Source organism: Lemur catta, chromosome 26, assembly GCF_020740605.2.
Source record: "Lemur catta isolate mLemCat1 chromosome 26, mLemCat1.pri, whole genome shotgun sequence".
Classification (NCBI taxonomy): Eukaryota; Metazoa; Chordata; class Mammalia; order Primates; family Lemuridae; genus Lemur; species Lemur catta.
The window spans coordinates 4315799-4340155 of NC_059153.1; the positions used below are offsets into that span (position 1 = coordinate 4315799).

Consider the following 24357-nt stretch of genomic DNA (forward strand, 5'->3'; position numbering starts at 1 on the left):
CAAGCGATCCTCCCGCCTCGGCCTCCCAGAGTGCTAGGATGACAGGCGTGAGCCACCGCGCCCGGCCTAACCCTTGTTATTTTCTCTCTTTCTTTTTCTTTTTTGATCATAGCTGTACTAGTAGTACGAAGGATGATTCATCTTAAAGAACATGAACTGTGACATACAACACATAACCACTCTCAATTCCTAGCTTAGGATGCACTCACATAGCACGTTCTTGTTGAAAGAATGAACAAAGAATCCAAACACCACATATAGAATTAACTACCAATGCAAAAATAATCCAGGAAGTAGTATAACACAACTTATTCATCCCTCCATTTATTCAGTCAATGAAATGGAGTATGAGCTATGCACTCTGTTATAATAATTGTTAGGAGTTCAAATTTCAATAAAATGTGGAGTCAAGACAAATGTGGTTCCTCCTCTCTAAGAGCTAACAGTCTGAGATCTCTCTAGGGAGGAAGACTGAGTCAGCAGGATGTGACAACTCAATTAAAGTGTCCTTTAAAAAATACCTAACCCTTTTGGCTCTAAAGTCCATATTTTTCAAGCCACATTATGATTAGTAATGATACCATATTTCTAGTTTTGGTGGTATGTATTTTCTTTTACAAATTAGTGTATATATGTGTGTATCTGTACTTATATATATCTCATAGGAGTTTACCTCATATCAATCAAGCTGTCTGGAATCTGGCATTTTGGGAGCAAAATAAGCCTTAATGGCTGTCAGGCATTCATTGTATGTAATGAATTAACTTCTCTTTGCATCTGGAATGGCACTAGTTATTTGCCGTCACTGGGAGAACTGAGCAATAGTCACTCCAATAATTTTTTGTGCTCTGTGTTCAGATGAAAAACCGCCATTGAGAAAGTCAGCCTCAATGGTTTTTGCACTTTTGAGTGAAACCATAAAAACTGAGCTTCTGAACCTGCAAAGGTGAGGATTGTTCATTTTACTATGGAAATGACAGACATATGTAGGACACCAAAGGAGCCCAGCTCTGCAGTGACGCTATTGCTTCTGCCGCCTGTGTAAATTCAGAGTGACGAGGACACACATTGGCCGCTGAATCACAGTCCGATTCCTCCCTGTAAAGAGCAGAATGGGCTCAGTTTCTGGTGGGATTTATTTGTTTTTGTTTTTGTTTTGAGACAGAGTCTCGCTCTGTCGCCCGGGCTAGAGTGAGTGCCGTGGCGTCAGCCCCGCTCACAGCAACCTCAAACTCCTGGGCTCAAGCGATCCTCCTGCCTCAGCCTCCCGAGTAGCTGAGACTACAGGCGTGCGCCACCATGCCCGGCTAATTTTTTTCTATATATATTTTTAGCTGTCCATATGATTTCTTTCTATTTTTAGTAGAGATGGGGTCTCGCTCTTGCTCAGGCTGGTCTTGAACTCCTGACCTCGAGCGATCCTCCCGCCTCGGCCTCCCAGAGTGCTAGGGTGACAGGCGTGAGCCACCGCGCCTGGCCAGTACTGTTCTTAAGAAACTTACAATCTGCATGAGGAGACAAATGTGTGCAAACACCTGCCCAGAAGTGCGTGTGGGTATCACACGTGTTCTGGGCTGTAAGGAATGACACACCAGGGCCGTGAAATGGACAGATGCAACTGACAGGCACTGTTCTCTGAGGAGAGCTAGAGGGTGGCAGAGGTTCTGGGTGACGGTGAATTTCATCCACGTTTTTAGAAAGGGGGTAAACTTTGGATTTCGATGTACAATCAGGCCTGACATGGTTCCTTAGCAAAATTTAGAATGAATTTTAAAACTTTGCTGGCACTTAGATTGAGGAGAAATAAACACGAAGAGTCAGTTTGGGTTTACAAAGAGCAAGTGAGATCAAACGAACGGTGGTCCTTTTTCTCATACGTCTCCCAGTTAATAAGGAAATGCTGAAGATGCAATATTTGAACCTGACCTTGGGCGATTCCCCGGAAGGCAGCACGTGCTTGTTTGGTTACAGGACTTGGTCCTTTGCTCTTTGTCAGACTTTGTGGATGGGGCCAAAAAAATAGACATAGTTATTAAATTTGTAGATGACTAATTTTTAATGCCTTAGAAAATAGAATTAGGATTTATAGTTAGGCTGAAAGTATGGACCAATATTGAAAAGATGAAATTTCACCAAGATATATATACATCTCTCTCTCTATATATATGCAGATAGATTCAACATTCATTGTGCTTAAATTCAAGGAAATGAAGGTCTGTTTTAAGAACAAGCCAGTGGGAAAGTTCTAGTGTTTTCGGTGGACTGCGAACTCGACGTAGCCAACAGTGGAGGGACTGCCAAGACACATGCACACAAACTGAAATGGCATTAATAACAACTGAGTGTCCAGAATGAGGGACGCAATAGTCCCACTTCTTTGTGAGCTGAGACCACACACACTGGCACTGTTGCGTCCTTTCCTGGGTCCCCTCGTTCAAGAGCAAACACTGACAAAGTGGAGCATGTCCGGAGTGGGCGATCAGGACAGTGAAGAGTGAAAAATCGTGTCAAATAGGAAATGGCCGAATAAACCCGGAGCATAATCGCTCTCTTCGATTATGGGGAAGAGGAAGTACACAAATTTCATGCCACTCCAGAGAGCAGAACTAAAACCAGTGGAGAATGTGAAAAAGCAAATTATGAATCAATATAAAGAAGAAACAAAAACTAGAGCTCTTAAAATTTTAGTGGGATTATTTATTTTTTTATTTTTTTTTATTTTTTTGAGACAGAGTCTCGCTTTGTTGCCTGGGCTAGAGTGCCGTGGCTTCAGCCTAGCTCACAGCAACCTCAGACTCCTGGGCTTAAGCGATCCTACTGCCTCAGCCTCCCGGGTAGCTGGGACTACAGGCATGCACCACCATGCCCGGCTAATTTTTTCTATATATATTTTTAGTTGGCCAGATAATTTCATTCTATTTTTAGTAGAGCCGGGGTCTCGCTCTTGCTCAGGCTGGTCTCAAACTCCTGACCTCGAGTTATCTGCCTGCCTCGGCCTCCCAGAGTGCTAGGATTACAGGTGTGAGCCACCGCACCCGACAAAAGTGCTGTTTTTAAATTGCCAAAGTTAATTTTAGTTATAAAGGTCAGCAAAATCCCAAGAAATTCAAAGCAAAAAGATACTTCTTAAGTAGAAAAACATATCATTTTAATTTTCCGTACCTTAGTTTACTAATTCACTCTTTCCCCCACAGAATAATCACAAAATACACAAACCTTTGGTTTTCATTATTTTGTCTTTGTTCCTTACGTTGAACGTGGATTGTACTATTTTCTTATATGTTTATTAAGGCAATAATATTAGGCCGGGCATGGTGGCTCATGCCTGTAATCCTAGCACTCTGGGAGGCCGAGGCAGGAGGATTGCTTGAGATCAGGAGTTCGAGACCACCCTGAGCAATAGCGAGACCCTGTCTCTACTATAAGTACAAAGAAATTAGCCAAACAATTAAAAGCAGAAAAAAATTATCCGGGCATGGTGGCACGTGCCTGTAGTCCCAGCTACTCGGGAGGCTGAGGCAGGAGGATCGCTTGAGCCCAGGAGTTTGAGGTTGCTGTGAGCTAGGCTGACGCCACGGCACTCTAGCCTGGGCAACAGAGTGAGACTCTGTCTCTAAAAAGAAAAAAAAAAAAAAGAAATATAATATCAGTACTTAATAGTATTTATATAACCTCTATGTTATGGAAATAATTTGCTCTAATAATAATCTATATAAACATTAATGTAATAACGCATTTTTCATTTTATAGAAAATATTTAAGTCATTTGTTTATTTTGTACCGTGTTCGTATGTGATATTTTACCCTGAGAAGATAACTAGGATGCTTGTGACTGTGGAATTTAATGAGATTCCATGCCAAGAAATTCTCCAGTTCTCTGCCGACCACCAACTTAGTGCCCTACAATTTAATTCAGTTCCGACACTAACTACCCAGAGTTAAAGCAGACACTGCAGATTGAGGGCTCAGTCCCGCAAGGCTGCCCCAGGCTTCACGTGCCAATGGCAAGGACTGGGTCCCCAGGTTACCCACACTTCTGTGCAGCTTGGCTACAAATGGGGGGTTCCTACAACCCCCTCCTTAGGTTTGATGATGTGGCTATAACAGCACATAGAACTCAGGGGAACACTTAACTTGCTATTACTGGTTTTCACAGAGAATAAAGGACACAGATGAACAGCCAGATGAGGAGGCCTATAAGGGGAGTTCTGGAAGGGTCTCGAGGACAGGGACCTTTTGTCCCCGTGGAGCTGGGATGCACCAGCCTCGCAGCACGTGGGTACATTCACCAACTCGGAAGCTCTCCAAACCCTATTGTTTAGGGTTTTTATGGAGATTCCATTACCTAGGCACAATTAATGAAATCATTGCCTATTGATGATTAACGCAGTCTTCAGCCCCTCTCCCTTGTGTGCAGGTGGGGTGGATCGGAAAGTTCCAACCTTGTAACCACAAGGTTGATTTCTCTAGTTAACCAGTTCCCATCCTGAAACTACCAGGGCAGGCCTCTACCCTCAACCCAGGGTCAGCTCCTGAGCAGAAACTCGGGTATGGTGAAAAGGGGCTTATTCTGAAGAACAGAAGAGGCTCATCCCACCTCTTCACTCCGGAAATTACAAGGGTTTTAGGAGCTCTGTGCCAGAAACCAAGGGTAAAGATCAAATATAGGCCAGGTGCGTCACGCCTGTAATCTTAGCACTCTGGGAGGCCGAGGCGGGAGGATCACTCAAGGTCAGGAGTTTGAGACCAGCCTGAGCAAGAGCGAGACCCTGTCTCTACTAAAAATAGAAAGAAATGATTTGGACAGCTAAAAAAATATATAGAAAAAATTAGCCGGGCACGGTGGCGCATGCCTGTAGTCCCAGCTACTTGGGAGGCTGAGGCAGGAGGATCGCTTGAGCCCAGGAGTTTGAGGTTGCTGTGAGCGAGGCTGACACCACGGCACTCACTCTAGCCCGGGCAACAGAGTGAGACTCTGTCTCAAAAAACAAACAAACAAACAAACAAACAAAAAAGATCAAATATATGTATTTCTTATTGTATCACAGTATCACAGAATCAATTCATTTATTCTCACTATGTGTTGAACACCCGTTTGTTTAAGTTGCCGAAAATGGTACCAAAGTGCATGATATTTAATGGGTTTATAAGCTGGTTAGTGATATTGTTTCCACACAAATATCTGAAATATAGTTGACAAATCAAATGCATAGGAAGCAATTCAGTTAAAGTAGGAAAAAAGTGAATTTTCCTCTCTGCTAGAGAAGAATTATGTTTCTGGTCACTGTGGTCTAACTTGGGTATGATTTTGCTTCGTAAAGGCCTAATGATTTTGGTCATTCTTACATTAAAGGTTGCATTTATTACCATTTGTCATAATTAAATTAAGATAGGACATGGTTTTGTTACCGGCCTTCAGATTCAGTATTAGACACAGAATGTTGTATAAGGACCCCTGATAAGGCTGTTATTCCTTGTCTTATCACAGAAATAGAATTAGAAGCCTGTGACAAATATTCAGTCCCCTCTCTCATTCTGATAATCCCCTCTTGTCCTAGCTACATAGTAGGTGATCAATAAATGGCTACCAAATGAACAAAAGCAAGATGCATGGGCGGTTCTGATTCCTGCCTGCTCCTCTGCCTGTCTGTCTAGTCTGTAAGTCCATTTCCTCAGCTTCCCCAAACCAGGCGTGGAGCTCCAGTTACAATCTGATCCATTTGCTTTTCTTGCCTTTTTTTTTTTGTTGTTCTGTTTTTTTTTTTTTTCTTCTTCTTCTGTTAAAAATAGATGGAACCAGACACAAAAAAATTATTATTATTTTTTTTTTTTCGAGAAAACAACAATGCCCTACTCTGTCCCACCTGCTTAAATGCAAGCCCAAGGCACCCAAATGATGCAAGCCAGGCGCGGGGAAGAGGCGGGCGGCTGGGCTGTCAGGTCTGGCTGATCTGATGTCAGAGCAGATCATGTGGTGCTCTGCGGGCAGCTGGGACTGGCCCGCTGGAAGCACATGGATTCCAGTCCGGGGCTGGAATGGGAAAGTCGGTTCCTGGGCTGCAGCCTCGCAGACCTCAGCCTGCTGGGAAGCTGGGGGGACACTGGGGCTTGCCCTCCTCCGGGGCCCTGCTGCTGCGTGACCCCCGGGCACCTTGCAGACAGAGAGAAGCTGCTGCTCGCAGTAAGTGTGCAAAGGAGGTCTTTTATTCGGAGAATTTGGGAAGCGGGAGGAGGTGGAGGCGTTGCTAGGGGTGCTGGAAACCCTTTGTAAAAAACGCCTCCCGGGATCCGGGCTGGGCGGTGTCCTGGAGTTCCAGAGCAGCACTGAGGTGCAAATGTCCCCCACCCCTGATTTCGGTTTGTTGTCCCTGTGATGTGGTTTTTTTTTTTCTGATCTACATTTTCTATTTTTGTCATTGTAGGGCAGATTTTTTTTTTTTTTTTAGATCTGGGTAGAGGGAATCGCTTTCAGATTCCCAGATTCCCAGACTCAGAGGGGACTTGGTGTCCTCTGCATGGTGAGCAGGGACAGGGGGACCGAGGGTGGTGGCTCTCTTGGTTTAAGAATCGCCGCCTGTGTTAAGATGTTGGCTGTCTCTGGCCTCCACCCCTTCTCTGCTCTGAGTGAGTAGGTGGCCAGAGAGAAAGCAGGGTGCACCAGCAGGGAAGAGATTTGCTTAGTTTTTTGTAAATAGCAGTGTTGTTAATATATTGCTTTTTTCATGGTCCAAATTTATATTAGGGAGGATCAGCTGGGAGAACAGGTGCTGGCAGTAAAGAATGATGGAGTTCTCTTGTCCCTCCCTTTTCCCAGCGAGTGAATTGTCTTTCGAGAAGTCTGAGAGATACAGATTCATGAGCACCGCATTTATTTTTTTTTTATTTTAGTTTATTTTTTGCTGGCAGCAAGCACGGCATTCCCATTCTCATGTATCAGGAATGATTCTCACCTCTGCTGATGTCTTAGGTGTGGCCCTTTTTGCAGAGTGAGGGACTAAATCCAATAACATCTTACTGTTCCTTCTGGGAGTACAACAGTAAATTTGTTTTAGAGACTGAAAATAAAACGTGTGTGGCTGGAAGGAGACAGAAAGGGGAATTTATAGGAGCAGATTGTCTATTTGCCCTGGCACGTTCCTGTGAATACCTGATGGAGTTTAAGTCAAGGTGCATGGTGTCATTTTGAAAGACAACAGGCAACTAATTAAGCTGTATCTTTAAGCATGGAGAAAAATCTTTATTCTTTTTTTTTTTTTTTTTTTCCTCCCTGAGTCTTTTCTGGGAGTCTCTGCATAGACTGTAGGCTTTGGGGCCAAAGACTGATTCCAGAAACATTTAGGCATTGAAACTTTTGGGTGGGAAAGGTGATGACAAAAGGTCTAAACCTTTTGCAATAGATGGTTTTAAGTCCCGGAACACCAAACAGCTAAAAAGAGCCTGCCCCACCCATCCATGGTGTTGTGAACACGGATTATTCGCTCTTCCACTGAGCTGCATAAACACGAGGGCAGAGACAGTTCCAATTCAGCCTTTGAGTCTGTCCCAGGTGCACGCCATGTAAAAGGAAGCCACAGAAAAATGGAAGACCCCACCCCACACCCCGCCCTGTCCTTCTTCCATATTGTTGAGTGAAGCTAGATTTATCCCGGGGAGGATCTCTCTTACTGCTTGTGTTTTTGCATTCTTGTTAGCCATCTCCCGTAGCCCAGTGTGCGGGGGTTCAGGGGTCCTCTTTCCGACCCAGCCCACTCTCTCTCTCTCTCTGCCTCGACCACACCCCCTTTTTTGGCCACCTGCCAAAAACTCTCTCCCAAGGGGACCCTGGTAAAATGGTGACCGTGCTTGGGGACAGCGATTCCTCGATCATAAAACCAAGGAGCCCTCCTTCCTCTGTAGACACACACCATCAGCTTTTTAGGGGAGAGATGCCCACTTGTGGGGGTTTTAGAATTTCTTTTCTTTAAATATGAATACAGTATCAAGAAAAGAAATGGAAGAAAGTTATTTATGTTCCCATGTCACATAAACTCTGTTTAATGTCGTTGTATGTCCTTCTTGTTTTAATCGTCACATTAAGGCGGCTGTGTGTAATGCAGAGGGTCTGTCTACACCCCAGATTTCTACCTTTCACAGAAGGCACCTGTAGTTAGTGATTTAGTGCTAGAACCAGACCTCAGGACAGACGGACAGCTCAGCACTGTATTTCACTGGCCAGAGTTATGCATCTGATGAGTGATGAGGAGTGGGGACCAGAACCCAGGTCTCTTGACTCCCAGTCCAGTGCTCCGTCTGTAATGACGCAGCCTAAGGAGAAAACATTTTGTTACAAAATTTGGCATTTTTTTCCATTTCAGGTTATTTTTCCTTTTATTTAAAAATGCTTCGGTATGACTGGAATAGTAAAATCACTGCAATTTCACCCTGCCTCTCTAAGAATGTCTTGGAATAGATTGGAAGGTCTTTACAAAGAAATTTAATTTCTGTGTTCTTAGGAGAGTCGTGTGTGTGTGTAGTCCTTGTTTGTCATGTGATGAGAGTGCAAATAACCAGATTGTTGGAGCTGCCCAACCTTGGCTAACTGGGATGGGGGGCGGCCTAACTAACAGGTGGGACCATTGCTCACTTACGGTAAATCACCATGAGAACATTTAGCAGCTTCATTCTATTTGGGTGGTTTTCCCAGTCATATAATATTCTTTCTTTATGCAGGCTTATTCAAGGTGATCTATTTAAAACCACTTAAAAGCCGTTTAATATAAAACAAAATTTCAGATGAATTTTTCTCTCTTTAGATTAATGCTAGACCCACAAGAGATTTTCAGAAAATACTTGTTGATTGAATGATAGAACAAACCTATAGAACATTGCAATGCCTGCTCACGAGTATAATGAGATTTAAAAGCAATCCAACGTTACACTGTTCCCTAATGTCGTTAGAATGCCCATCTGTTAATTGTCCAGTCTAATTTTGGTAAGGGGGAGAGTCACATATTTGCTTGAAATCAACATAGATCCAAATAAATGTCACATGAGATCCATCTATGTTGACGCTGTTTGTAAAAGCAACAAACACACAATGAGATTGGGTGTCGTTTAATTACATTTTTTGGAAACCTCGACTACAATACAGGGGCCCTCTGATTATATCCTTGATGAGCAATAAGCAATTTCTCCTGTCCAGAGAGGCCATCTTTTCTCTCTGTCGACATTAAACTATAGTGATATATTGGGAGAAATTAGTTCTGGTAGCTTTGAGTGGTTTCAACAAGAATAATTGGAACACTGTTCCAAACAGCCTGCCCTCTCTAGCTCAGAAACAAATGGCTGTATGTGTGACATTTCTAAATGGTGACATCTTCAGGGAACCCTCCAAACGGATGCTTATTTTTAAGCTTCAGGTTGTGGAGGTGGGGGGAAGAAAACCAAGAAGGGGATATAGTAGGTGTTAATGTTCCTAATGTGGACAGACAGAATCACCAAATGAAGAAACCATTTATTTTCAGTAGATGCAACTAAGAGGAAATGCAAAAATAGAACGGGAAAAAAGTTCAGTAGAGGCTCATACAGGCTCAATGCAGTGAGTAGCGCTTGTACCCATTTTGTAAATGTCACTCTTTAAGGTCTTGGGGGCCTTTAACCGATTCCATTTAGGTAGAAAGCACCAGCAAGTATCTCTTTTTCTAAACAAAACAACAGGTTTAAGTTAATGCTAATGTGTTCACAGCCAGAGCCAAAAGCTTTTCAGGGTTATTATAACACGCCGGGCTCTTAGCCCATCCATTTAAATGTCCAAAGTGGACTAAAGTCATGGATCAGCCCATTGTACACGCCATCCCACGTGAAAGCCAGATGCTACTGTTTACCATGCTGGTGACTTGGCCAGATTCAATGTGAAATCTGAGACGACTCTTTGGGGTCCTTGGAAGTTATAGATGGATTTTTCTAATGATGGATGTAGCCTCCTGTACTCCAATCTATTTTGATTAATGCTGATTTTTTTTTTTTTGAAACACTCTCTTAAATCTAATTTATACCCAACTGTCTAAACTGTTTAGATGGAAGGCTTCCTTAGGAAAACTGTGTTTATTTATTGTCTTTTGGACCTTGGATGGGATATTGGTCTCCAGCGTATTTTTTGTCCTTTGTCTTGAGCATGGAAAAGAAGCCACGAAAATCCACTGCACGACAACCACACTTGGAAAGGAAGCTATAACGCAGGCTTTGAGAGGGCTTGGTAGAAAAACAGTTCTGTGTATTTTCATTTAGAAAAAGACTATCCTCTATCCCGAGTTGAAAAGAAAATTCTATCATTTGAGACCCTGTATTGGTTTTTTTTTTTTTTTTTTTTGAGATAGAGTCTCACTTTGTTGCCCGGGCTAGAGTGCCGTGGTGTCAGCCTCACTCACAGCAACCTCAAACTCCTGGGCTCAAGCGATCCTCCTGCCTCAGCCTCCCGAGTAGCTGGGACTACAGGCATGCGCCACCATGCCCGGCTGATTTTTTCTATATATATATTTTAGTTGTCCATATAATTTCTTTCCATTTTTAGTAGAGACGGGGTCTCGCTCTTGCTCAGGCTGGTCTTGAACTCCTGACCTTGAGCGATCCTCCCGCCTCAGCCTCCCAGAGTGCTAGGATTACAGGTATGAGCCACCGCCCCGGGCCCCATGTTGGCTTTTGTTGACACTGTTAGCTTTCTTATCTCTTAATCCTATCCCATTTGGGTTGTGCCCTTTGCATCCAATGAAACTGGTTTTTGAGGAAGTAACATAAAGTAGGTATCATATATAAATTAAGTATCATATATTAGAAATTATTATGTACCCATAATAATTTTTAAAAAGACAGATTAACCAAAGAAAAGCATAAACCAAATGTATTTAATCTAAGTTTTACATGACATGAGAGTCTTCAGAAATGATGACCCAAGGAAACAGGTCAACTCGCACATTTTTATGCTTAGGTTTAGAGCAAGAGTGGACAGTTGTAGAAAAGGGTGATTGGACACAAGGCGGAAGATCTGACGGGGACATACTTGGGGGAACTGAGCAAGCAAGGCCTGTGTGTTCAGATTCTTCTCTGTCCCTGTGTCCTTAGAGATGGGGACACTCCTTTCCTCCAGATGTGGGATGGGGACTTCTCACATGAGAGTCTTCTGACCTACTGCAGAGGACGCCAGAGAATTCTTTCTTGACCTTCTTCACAGGAGAAGGCGGGAGAAGGTCAGAGGTTGACCTTCCTGCCTCTGCTGTGTCCTCAAATACCAAGGTGCCATGTCTTGGGGTAGCATCTCCCAACCTCATCGCTACCATACGCTGAGCAGTTCCCATAATAAGACATAATAATACAAGGCCCTGTACCCATCTGTCATTTATTTCTGGAAATTTCACACATGGTAAGATGAACTTGCCCCAGAGCTCATGAATTGTCAGCTGAGATTTTAGCCAAGTCTTCCTAGGTCTAAGGCTCTGTCTCATAAACTATTCCTACTGTTTCCGCTATACATTTCTATAGGGGGCTAGACACAGACATAAAGGTTGTGACAAAGACCTCTTTGACACAATACACAGATTTTTGTGGAAGGGGTGTTGACTTGTAGATACGGAGGAAATCCCTGCCTTCGTCTGGATTAGATTTTATGATATTAATAAACTGGTGTGATATGGTTAAGAGTTAGGGGACGCGTCTAAAAGTAATACTTACCTGCCTGGTCATTCTAGAGAGATCTAGAAGACAGCCCTCATAGCAAGTTCTTAATGAAAATACCAGAATGTAACAGACTTTTTTGTATTACAGTGTCTTATCAGTCCTTCCAACTTTATCTAGAACACGGTAGCTTTATAGTCAGTTTAACTTGCAGAGCGATGATTGGAGACTTCCCAAGGGCCGTCCATGTAACAGAACTCACTAATAAAAATATTTCACAGAACAATATTACTAAAGGTCCGGAAAGGCCAATGTCATATTTGTTATATTTCCCTCTTTTTGTGCATCACTTCCTGTTCCCTAGCTTGGGTAGACAATTGTCTGCTCCCCTGAGACTTCTCCAAGCTCCTGGAGAGAAATCCACTTATTTTCTTCCCAGGGTCAGGCACCGTAGCTGGTACTGGGTGTTGCTTGTTCACAAACCCACACCCACGGCTAGGCCCAGCTATAAAGGGTGAGCTTAGTGGTTGAAACTCCAAAGTAGGAATCTCGGACATTGTAAGTGCTGGTGAAAAGATGGACTCTAGAAAGTTCTACATGATTGAATCTTCTTCCCACCTTGATGTGGGGGCTTCCGCTCTGTAATTTGTAACTTCTTCCTCCTGGCTTAGTGTCACTGGGTTTTATAATAAAGGAAACGTGAAACCATCCCTAATGGTTTAAAAGTAGATTTTGCATCATTTTATTGTCACGTAACTATTTTCTTTTGCCCAGAAAAGACTATTGTTTCTCTCTATTGTATATTCCATGCTTACTAAAACTTTGTTGCTATGTATAAAAGCAAATTCATTCTAATCATAAAGCTACTTGTAGAATAATCCTGCAGAATCTTAAATACCTCATCCTGATCTTTTATGATATTCAATTTCAGAATAAACCAAGTCCTGCAAGAACATTTGGCCCAGATGTTACTAAAAATAATTGTTGCTCTAAAATTTCACACAGAGAATAACATTCCACGGTCTTCTACTCATTAGGCCCTCTTGCCTCATTTTCCATTTGGGCTGGAAAAGAAGAAATTTAGAAAAAAATATTCTAAAAGGATTATGTATTCTTGCTTTCTGAGCTCTGATATGCGGCTTCAGTTAAATCTAAATTGTTACTGTAAAGAGACAACTGTATACTTGTGTGTAGACACTCATCTGTTTAAATTATTTAAAATTTAAGTTGAAAAGTGAACAAATCCTCCTAAAGACAGCTAGCAGGTAGGACGAGCAGGTGGATGGTCTATAGTAGCTGAATAGTAAAGCTAATCTCATTTGGACACAGGACAGTTTGAAAGGTGGTCTCACTTTCAGTTTGAACCACCAAGAAAATAAATAGAGGCTTTGTGGTTCTCACAGTGAAGGAAATACAGGAAACGTAGAAACATACGTTTTAACCCTAATAAGCCAAACATGCAGTAGTAGGTAAGGGAAGAAAATAATAAGTCGAAATGCCAATCTTTAGACCACAGTAACTCTAAAACCTAGAGGACTCTATATATTGGATATTGGGTGGAACAGCTGGCTGGAAGTTTATGATTTTAGAGATGTCAGGGCAATTTTGTGACATAAATCTGGTAGGAGGTCAAAATTAGATTAGTTTAAGCAGTGACTGATCTCAGTTACACTAATGATTAGTTTTGATGATACATGATACACCCAGGTGACTGTATATTTTGTTTTTTTTTTCTTTTAATTTATGAATGATTTATGTTTTTTAATACATAATAGACTGTCCCAAATTCGAAAGATACAAAAAGATAAATAAGTCTTCCTTCTTCCCTGGTGTTGTAGTTCTCTTCCTCAGAGACTACTGCTGTTTTTAGTTTCATTACTATATATATAACACAAATTGTAGCATACTACATACACTACTTACTCTGTGTCTTTTTTCATTTAACATGTCTTGGAGATTTTTCCTGATCAGTACATACAAAATTGCCTCATTATTTTAAAACATGTTTCATTATGAATTTCCAACATACACAAAACTAGAATGTGTAATGGACCTCCAGCTATCCATTCCCCAGCTTCAAAACACGTACCAATATTTTGACACTCTTACTATGTATGAGATAATTTTAAGGAATTATGAACTTTGTTAGGTGTGATAGTGGCTTGGTGGTTATGTTTAATTAGAGATGCATGCTGAAATATTTATGAGTGAAATATGTTTTCTGAGGTTTGAGATTTTACTTTGAAATATACCAGAAGAAAAAAGTATGAGGGGGAGGAATATCTTGAACCAAGATTGGCAAAATGTTGAAACTGGGTATGCGAAGATTATTATATCATTTTCTCTGCTATTGTGTATGTTGGAAAATTTCCATAATGAGAAATACATTTGCAAATCAGCTCCCATCTATAGCTCTCTCTTTTATCTGAAATATTTGAAGATGAAGCTTAGAGATCGTGTAATTTTACCCATAAATATTTCCAATGCTATTATCACATCTCAGAACATTAACAATAATTCTTGATATAATCTAATATTCAGTTCATTTTCCAATTCCTCTGATTTTCTCAAAAATGTCTTTTTGCAGTTATTGGGTTTGACTTAGGGGTCATATTGGATCCAGATATGGTAACTATAATATGAAGTCTTTTTTGATCTCTAGTAATGTCTTTTTAAAAACAGACATTTGTTTGAGGAGCCAGGTTATTTGTCCTGTAGAAGGCTTCCGAACCTTCTGGATTTGGCTGACTGTTTCCTTCAGGTGCTGTTCAACTTGTTCCTCTGTCCCTCATAGTTGAGGCTGGATTAGACTCAGGTTCAGTATTTTTGGCAAGAATCCTTCATGGGTGTTGCTTCCTGTTTTTCTTGCTTGTAGCATCTCGGGAGGCCGACGATGTCTCATGTTTCACCTTGACTGAGTCTAAGATTTAGGAGAGGATTTGGGCGGTGTGAGCCCGATCTGTTCCCCGTCAATATTTCACCTCATCAGTAATTATTATTGCCTGAGTCCATTATTGCATCAAGGGTTGAAAAAACATTTTCTGATTCTTCATTTTGCATCTCTTACTTGGAATTCTCCTATAAAGAAGTTCCCTTCATCAACTATTTGACTAGCCCGAGTATAGGTGGCTTATTTTTTTTTTTAAAGACCGCATAGCGTTTTTATTGTACCATAATTTAACCACTCCTCTATTATTGTTTTTTGACTGTTCTTTTTGGTTTATTGAAATATTTTTTTCCTACTGTATTTCCTCATACACTTACGTGTTTATAATGAATAATAAACTATGGCATTTTAAAAATTATATTTTAACAGAAAAATAATTATTAGATTTTTTACTCTGTGCAAGTGAATTTAATATAAATGCAAGAGTTAGAGTCATGCAGGCCTATATTTTAACCCTGGTCAGTTACTTATTAATCGCAAGGCCATGGGCAAATTATTTATCCTTTCTTTTTTTTCTTTTTCTTCAATTTATCCTTTCTAAGTCTCATTCTCTCTCTCTCTTTTTTTTTGGAGACAGGGTCTCACTCTGTTGCTGTGGGTAGAGTGCAGTGGTATCATCATAGCTCACAGCAACCTCAAACTCCTGGGCTCAAGCGATCCTCCTGCCTCAGCCTCCTGAGTAGCTGGGACTACAGGAGCAAGCCACCACACCCGGCTAATTTTTTTTTTATTTTTGGTAGAGACAGGGTCTTGCTATTGCTCAGGCTGCTCTCGAACTCCTGAGCTCAAGTGATCCTCCCTCCTCAGCCTCCCAGAGTGCTAGGATTATAGGCATGAGCCACCGCACCCAGCCCTTATTCTCTTTATTCACATCCTGGGAATAATAATATACAATTCGTGGATTGTTTTAAGAATTCAATAAAATAATCTATCAAAATGCTTGGTCAAGTGGCTACCATAGAGTAAAATGCTCAGTAAAACGAACTTCCTGTTAATATTTAAGGACTAAACGAAATAGCACACGCAGAGTCCATTGAGTAGGGCCCAGGAAACAGACGTTCACCAACAGCGTTACTCTTCCTCACGTCTTCCCTTTTTCCTAATCTGAGCCATCAGATTAATTTTTGTCCTAAGCTGTTTTCAGGAATAACAAATAAAATAATAAATAAATAAATAAATAAATAAACAAACACACCCTAGCCGCCCTGAGCTTTTCGCTGCAAGAGGTCAGGCTGCTGTGAGCCTTTCCGGAAGCTTCTGTGGCTGGGATCACAGTTCTCTGTCTCGGGAGGCCTTGCTGGGTACTGGGAGAAAATCCTGCTGGTCAGGCCACCCCAGTCTGGAAGGGACCAGGTAGGATGCACACAGTAGGCGTCTTAACCTTGAGCTGCGGACGTGGGGTGAGTTCATTTTTAGGGTTACAAAGTTATCCTGCTGGAACTCTCAATCTATATCCCTTCCGGGGACTCTGTCTAAACTCAGCGTGGGAATGAAAACTAAATAAAATCATGACCAGTTCATGTCCTCATAAAGCAGTACTTTAGAATACATGGCATCTGCTTTACAGCTTGACGTGCTAAATTATCTTCTCTAGCAACTCGGGAGAATTACTGTTGCTCCTGCCCTCTTGGTATTGCTCTTTCCCGTAGGTTCTTTGTCTCTGTTGTAGGCCTCAGCTTAATGCCTCCACTTTTTGCTATCAAATGGCCAGTTTTTTTCTCCCTCCTCTATGGACTTCAGGCTTCTTGCCTCTTCTGCTCTCCTTACTGCTTCCCTTCATGCTATAATCTCTCCATGCTCAGAAGCACCATCGTCCTTGAAGACACGTTGCACCCCTACTTGGGTAACCCTTTGTCCCTGTGACCAATAAAGCAAGGCCGGCCTTCCCCAACATCGCCTCATGTCTTCTTGCTGTGTTTCTAGGGACTAGCTGACAAGCACTGTACTTCCAGTCACTGGTCCCAAGTGCTTGGATATACAGCGTGCAGCAAGGTTAAGTGATTTGAAAAGATGTGCTGAAGATAACAGAGTCAGCACCTCAGGCTGGAGAAGAACAATTGGCGCCCGGATGCCCAGGATCAGACTGGTTTCCAGTGAAATCTGCTGCAGGGGCAGACACACATTTTAGCAACAACCTGGAAAATGAGAGATCATTTTCGTCACTCTAGTGCACGCCTTCTGTCTGTGTTGATGTAAGGTTATCATCAGTGTGTGCTGAGTCTTTAAAGAGTGGACAATGCCCACTCTTTTGACAAATTTGAACGCCTGCCCTAAGTATTTTTTTTTTTTTTGAAACAGAGTCTTGCTCTGTTGCCCAGGCTAAAGTGCCATGGCGTCAGCCTAGCTCACAGCAACCTCAGACTCCTGGGCTCACGCGATCCTCCTGCCTCAGCCTCCCGAGTAGCTGGGACTACAGGCATGTGCCACCATGCCCGGCTTATTTTTTTCTATATATATTTTTAGTTGTCTAAATCATTTCTTTCTATTTTTAGTAGAGACGGGGTCTTGCGCTTGCTCAGGCTGGTCTCGAACTCCTGACCTCGAGCGATCCTCCCGCCTCGGCCTCCCAGAGTGCTAGGATGACAGGCGTGAGCCACCGCGCCCGGCCTGCCCTAAGTATTAAGGCAGGGCTTGGTTAAGATGAGGGCTGTACAGCGTGTTAACTGGGATTGGGGGCATCACAAACTGTTACAACATGGCACTGCTTCTTAAATAAAAAGTGAAGTATAAAATAAGGGAAAAAAAAATCAAAGAACAAGGAGGCCACCTATTTATTTATTTATTTTTTATTTTACAATGAATCCAAGTTCAGATTTCAATCGTCAGCTTTAAGGCAGTAATGACCCATGTCTGCTCTTCATCCAGGATATAGAGGCTTTTTTCTGTTTGTTTTTTTGAGACAGAATCTCACTGTCACCCAGGCTGGAGTGCAGTGGCATCATCATAGTTCACAGCAACCTCAAACTCCTGAGCTCAAGAGATCCTCCTGCCTCAGCCTCCCTAGTCACCGGGACTATGGGCATGCACCATGCCTGGCTAATTTTTCTACTTTTTGTAGAGACGGGGTCTTGCTCTTGCTCAGGCTGGTCTCAAACTCCTGGCCTCAAGCACCTTCCTGCCTTGGCCTCCCAAAGTGCTAGAATTATAGGCGTGAGCCACCGTGCCCCGCTAGGCTTTTTTGATTGAAGGATCTCTTTAGAAAGATTGATATGCAGCAGCTGAAATTTTGTCTCACCCGTTCTCTGTGCCTGGTACTCCTTCAGGGAAAAACCTCTTTAAAATGCCTGTTTGAGCCCTGTCTCAGCCGGCTTTGTAGTCTTCTGTATGCTGAGCAATATAGCATGTTCCCACCTGTGAAGGACAATGTTTCTCCCCCTGTTGTCATTCATTTAACAATAATTGATTAAGCAACTGCTGCGTGTTCGATCTCAGGCCAAGTGCTTGAGGTCAAAGATGAATAAGACATGGTCCTCCTGGTCCCTGTGCCTCCTCTACCTATGTTGAGCATCTCTGCCTGGACCAGCAGGGTTTTTCAGAGCGTGGTTTGTTGATCGACTGACTGAATATTTCAGCTACTGAGTCAGACTCTCGGGATAGGCCAAGGAATCTGCATTTTCATGCACCGATATTGTGCACTGGCCTAGAACATGGTAGGCATGTGAGGTGGTTAATGGAGGGAGAGAGTAGGAAGCCAGCGTGTTATATAGTGCAATCCTTGGAAAGGGCTTTCCATTAATATTTCTGGAAGGCTCCTCAGAAAGGGAACCCCTTGCCTTGGCTTGAAGGAGCTTCTCCTGGAGGAGGAAGTCTGAAATGCTGATGGAAATTCTGGAAAAGGTGCAAAGTCTGTCCTCCACAAAGTCATAGTCCTGGATCAAGGGGCAGATTCTGGGCCAGGTTGGGAGTTGGGGGTGGGGAGATGAGGGCCAAGGGCTTGCATAGCTAGAGGGTCCATTGGGGCCCCTGGGTGTCCAAAGGGAAAGGATATAGCTGGTGGCTAATATTGTTAGAATTCATTTAGGGAGAGAAAAATGCAAAGATAAAAGCCCTAAGAGCTGACTCAGTACCTTACTATGCCTGGGTGCTTGGTGAGCACTTTACGTATATTAATTCATTCAATCCTAACAACAATCCCTGTGAGGTGGGCCTAGCACTATCATCCTCATTTTACAGATGAGGAGACAGAGGAGTAATTTGCATGAAGTCACCCAGCAGAGCCAGGATTCCAGCCTAGGTGGCGTGGAGCAGAAGGTAGGGTCATCGCGACCATGCTCGGCTGCCTCTCAGAAGCATCATCGTTTAAATTGGCAAAAGCGAAGTACAGAGGGGTTTGAAACTCACACCTTTCATACCGTTGTACTAGAGCATGGATTTCTTTCCACCTTCCACCAGAATAATACCCTCCCTCCTCCACGGGCTACACAAAGAACACTTCTGGAAGTCCAGACAACTGCCTTCTTTTTTTTTTTTTTTTTGAGACAGAATCTCACTCTGTTGCCCGGGCTAGAGTGAGTGCCGTGGCGTCAGCCTCGCTCACAGCAACCTCCAACTCCTGGGCTCAAGCGATTCTCCTGCCTCAGCCTCCCGAGTAGCTGGGACTACAGGCATGCACCACCATGCCTAATTTTTTCTATATATATTTTTAGCTGTCCAGATCATTTCTTTCTATTTTTAGTAGAGACAGGGTCTCGCTCTTGCTCAGGCTGGTCTCCAACTCCTGACCTCGAGCGATCCTCCTGCCTCGGCCTCCCAGAGTGCTAGGATTACAGGCGTGAGCCACCGCGCCCAGCCACAACTGCCTTCTTACATACCTTCAGGGACTGGTTTTTTTGTGTCTTAGAGAAGAAATTACACCCTTGTTTCTAGATGCATATGAAAACCCCCTTCACAGCAGGTCTGGGCCTTCACTTCACTGTCTGAAGTGAAGACTGCAGACTCTATTTTTCGAGACAAAGCCAAAGCATGTTAGTCTTTGAGCAAGTGTGTGATACAAGAGAAAACTCACAGCGCATCTTTAGGAGGCTGGACAACCTCTCAGTTTCTTTTTCTAAAGTTTCATTTCATTATAGCATGAAGGGGTGTCTGAAGGCTTTCACGTTGTGTGTTCAGTCAATGTGGGTGATTAATAGCAAGTTTTCAAAATGTGAAGAAGGAAAAACACATTTGAGCTGAGTCTGAGCTTCCAACATGAAGAGTTATTTGACTCGAGTTCTTTTTCAAGAGCTATGTCATGCTTTTACACATCCACCCAGACGGCAGACAAGACTCAGACAGATTGGAGGGTGTCTTGAATCAGAGGGAAATCAGTCGACTATGAGATTGTTCTCTTTTATTCTGAAAATGAGGAGGCTGCTAGTTCTTGGAAATTATGCCCAGTGGCCTGATAATTTGAGCTTTTTTCCTGGCTTCCTTGTTTGAAGAATTAGACCCACAAAACATTGTCTTACTGACTGAATCATTCTTAGGTACAGGTTTGCTGTGGAAACTCTCATTCTTCTACTCAACAAACACCCTTGCCTATCTGTGTTGGCACTCGTGGCTTTACTGAAGGCAAGGTTATTTCTAGCTATGGAAAGATATATGAACATGTTATGTAGGTCAAGAATACCTATAGAAGGCCGGGCACGGTGGCTCATGCCTGTAATCCTAGCACTCTGGGAGGCCGAGGCGGGTGGATTGTTTGAGCTCAGTAGCTCGAGACCAGCCTGAGCAAGAGCGAGACCCCGTCTCTACTAAAAATAGAAAGAAATTATATGGACAGCTAAAAATATATATAGAAAAAATTAGCTGGGCATGGTGGTGCATGCCTGTAGTCCCAGCTACTCGGGAGGCTGAGGCAGGAGGATCGCTTGAGCCCAGGAGTTTGAGGTTGCTGTGAGTGAGGCTGATGCCATGGCACTCTAGCCCGGGCAACAGAGTGACACTCTGTCTCAAAAAAAAAAAAAAAAGAATGGCTCTAGAACCCACCAAAAATCCAAACCCAAGTTATTTATTAATTGAAACTCGTTATTTTCCATTAAAAATAATACGTGGTTCTTATTAAACAAATCCAATAGACGAAGACATGTTTGAAGCAAAAGGTGAATAACTCTCACCCCAAATTATTTTCAATGTCGTCAGGTATCTGATGATTCTCTTAATGTTCTCACTGAATAAAGCAATCGTTAACACACTCACTGCCACACTAGAAAGAAAACATTTTTCCCTGGGCCCACGGTGGCAGTCAAGGTGTTAAACCTCTGAAAACAAAGTTATGATTCATAAGAGTTATTTGTTTACCTTTGTCTAGGAAGGGGTTAATAATATTTTCCTATTGTGGCTGTAACAAATTTGCACAAATTTAGTGGCTTCAAACAAGACAAATTTAGTATCTTGCAGTCTGGAGATCAGAAGTCTCAGGTGAGTTTCGCTAGGTTGAACCCAACGTGTCAGCAGGGCTGTCATCGTCTCTCTGAAAGCTCCAGGGGAGAATTTCCTTTCTCGTTTTTTCCAAATTCCAGAGTTGCCTGCGTTTCTCAGCTCCTGGTCCCATCCTCCACCTTCACAGCACATCGCAACAACCTCTGGTTCTGTTCCAACTTCACCTGCTTCCTCGTTGACCCTCTTGCCCATCTCATATAAGGACTCTTGTGACTACACTGGCCAAGGTCAAGTTTTTGAGGGCAAAGGCCATCACAATACCCCTCATGGGGCCTGGCCTTGCCCTTAGCAGGAACTGGACCAGTGTTTGCAAATGGATGACTTAGGATGGAAATCCTAACGATACCCGGCGTGTATTTCCATAATCCATCAGCTGGTCTATCCATTTGTACCCTTTCCCTACTGAAAATTTGAGAAATTCTCAAAGACGGAGTTAGAGCGAGGAAAACACTCCATGAAAACAGGGAAGATGACTGAGGTAAAGGAAAGAGAAGGGTTGGAAAGTAAGATACATCTGGGAATGAGCCTAGTTCTGAGAAACATACGCCACAAAACTTCCTGCATTTGCAGGGCGAGGAGATTGCCTTGGTGCCGAGTTTGCGAGGTGCCAAGGAAGGAAGCGATCGGTGATTTGATTTGCAGTATTCATGACATTATGATGCCAGTTGCTGACATGAAACGGAGCTATTCCCAGAACCGAGATCAAGGAGACATTTCTATCATGGGATGTCGGAAGGAGTTTACCGTGTAACATAAGGAACGATATATTCAACCCGTCTTCACCCCAAACACAGCTGTACATTTCAGAGGGGAATTTGTTACATCACCATCAGTTGATGTGATCTCTTTGATGACGTGGCCCAAGTGAGGATTGCAGCCGTAGGAGGGTCAACAGTGACTCAGGAAATCCCATTATGCTAACAAAATCGCAGAGCTACCCAACTTTTTGGGGGGGCAAAATCTGTACTTAAATTAACGTGGGTATGAAGTTTCTCTAGCAAGTAAACGAAAAGAATGTGGAGTAACGCTACATCCGTTGCCTAATTATTAGCGTAAATGAAATAGAATCGATTAGTATAATCATTATCTGAAGATGGGGCTCACCTATTGGTGAACATCCTATACTTAGGGGGTTTTTGCCTTTTCTTTGTCTATGTCACTGTAGAATGAAGCAGATAGCATGAGTTGTTAAACGACAGGGGCAACGTTAGTTAAACGTAGGATATATTTCTTCCTTAGTTTGCAATTTCAGTTCCTTTTTAGTAGAAGGAAACTGACTCTAGTGAGAATTCACAGACACCAATTATCCCAGAACACGCTGACCTAAGAGGAAAGTGTGAGAATAGAAACCAATTACAGAAGGGCACGTACCTGGAGGTCTCTCCTGGGGACAGGAAGGTTGAACGAGAGTGAGGTGACTGCAGGGATGTCATAGATGCAAATAGCTTGTCTTCTGGGAAATTAACCGCCACCCACTCCCCTTCTTTCGTGCCCGCGTGGATGTTCTATTGCTGCCATGTAATAGAGACACCCCCAGTGTCAGTTTAGAAATACTTGTCCATGTGCAAATATTGACTGAAAAAGAGTTTACAGGAATGGGGATTCCCCAAAATTATTTTTAAATCTGGGAGATTTTCCTGAGATGTTTGTCTTAATATCGGTAGTTCTGGGGTTGGGATCAAAACTTAACCTTGACCTTCCTGACTTTGTTGTTGTGGCTGATGGGGGTGTCCAGCAAGGACTAGGGTGACAAATACGCCCTTCTGGTTGGTTTCTGATTCCTTTGAGTCACCAGAGCTTTGCTTTGCCTCATGTGGGGTCTTGGCAAGCCCATATAGAAGACTGTGAGTCTGACTCTCAGGATACTTTTCTTCATCTCTTCTTCTTTTTCTTTTTTTGGAGATAGAGTCTTGCTCTTTTGCCCAGGCTAGAGTGCCATGGCATCAGCCTAGCTCACAGCAACCTCCAACTCCTGGGCTCAAGCGATCCTCCTGCCTCAGCCTCCCAAGTAGCTGGGACTACAGGCATGCGCCACCATGCCCGGCTAATTTTTTCTATGTATATATTTTTTAGTTGTCCAGCTAATTTCTTTCTATTTTTAGTAGAGACGGGGGTCTCACTCTTGCTCAGGCTGGTCTCGAACTCCTGACCTCTAATGATCCTCCCGCCTTGGCCTCCCAGAGTGCTGGGATTACAGGCGTGAGCCACCGCGCCCAGCCTATCATATAACTTTTATTATTAGATTTATTTATGTGTGTGGTTGTCTCACCTGCTGGGCTTTGAGCTCCTTGAAGGTAGGAGTCGTGACTTACTCACCTGTAATATTTAGTGCCTGGCAAAACGAGACATGAAACAAATGTCTATTAAATTGAATTGCACCAAATTGAATTGAAATGAACTTAAAGTAGGAAAATAAAGGTCAACCCGTTTCCTTGGCTCTGACTCACCTTCCCCATGAAGACTGGACCAAGAGTTTGATGGATGTGCAGACGATGTTTTGTAACAGAAAGGAGCAGTCTTCTGACCCTGGACATGAAATAGCAGCTGCTGGACTGTGAAACAATCTGCAACACTGCATTTGTCCCGGAGTGTTTTGTTTTGGCATCAGCAGGCTAGAATGTTGTTTCATAGTCCATGTTTATTGAACCATGTGAGGGATTTGCAGGAGCATCTGCAGGGAGGCCAAAGTGAAAGTGGGGCACTGTCCCAAAAAAGTGACATGTAAGACAAATTGATGTATTCAAGCATTCAGAGTTGACAACATAATCTGCTATTTTTATAGAGGACATTTTGGCACTAGGTGTAGGGTGTGTATATGTGCGACAAAACCAAGCTCAACATCTGCTCCCCTCAGCCCTCCAGCAAATTCCTCTTCTTCTCTATTTCTTTTTTTGTTTGTTTGTTTGTTTGTTTTTTGAGACAGAGTCTCACTCTGTTGCCCGGGCTAGAGTGAGTACCGTGGCGTCAGCCTAGCTCACAGCAACCTCCAACTCCTGGGCTCAAGCGATCCTCCTGCCTCAGCCTCCCGAGGAGCTGGGACTACAGGCATGCGCCACCATGCCCAGCTAATTTTTCTATATATATTTTTAGCTGTCCAGATAATTTCTTTCTATTTTTAGTAGAGACGGGTCTCGCTCTTGCTCAGGCTGGTCTTGAACTCCTGAGCTCAAACAATCCTCCTGCCTCTGCCTCCCAGAGTGCTAGGATTACAGGCGTGAGCCACCGCGCCCGGCCCTCTATTTCTTTTAATGGCACTATTAGTCATGTTATCCAGGTTTCTAAGTCGGAAATCTTGAAGTTATCTTTCTTTACTCTTGTCCCTTTGAACGAGTAGTTGCCTAAGC

General features: G+C 43.0%; 1 protein-coding gene across 1 annotated transcript in view; it reads left to right on the forward strand.

Annotated features, from left to right (window-relative positions):
- Positions 1–6016: 6016 nt before the first annotated feature.
- The window catches only part of ANK2 (ankyrin 2), a 396857-nt gene continuing 378516 nt past the window's right edge, over positions 6017–24357 (forward strand). Inside the window, exon 1 of the mRNA XM_045537500.1 lies at positions 6017–6181. The gene's annotated coding sequence lies outside the window, so the exon portion shown is untranslated. The remainder of the gene's footprint in view (positions 6182–24357) is intronic.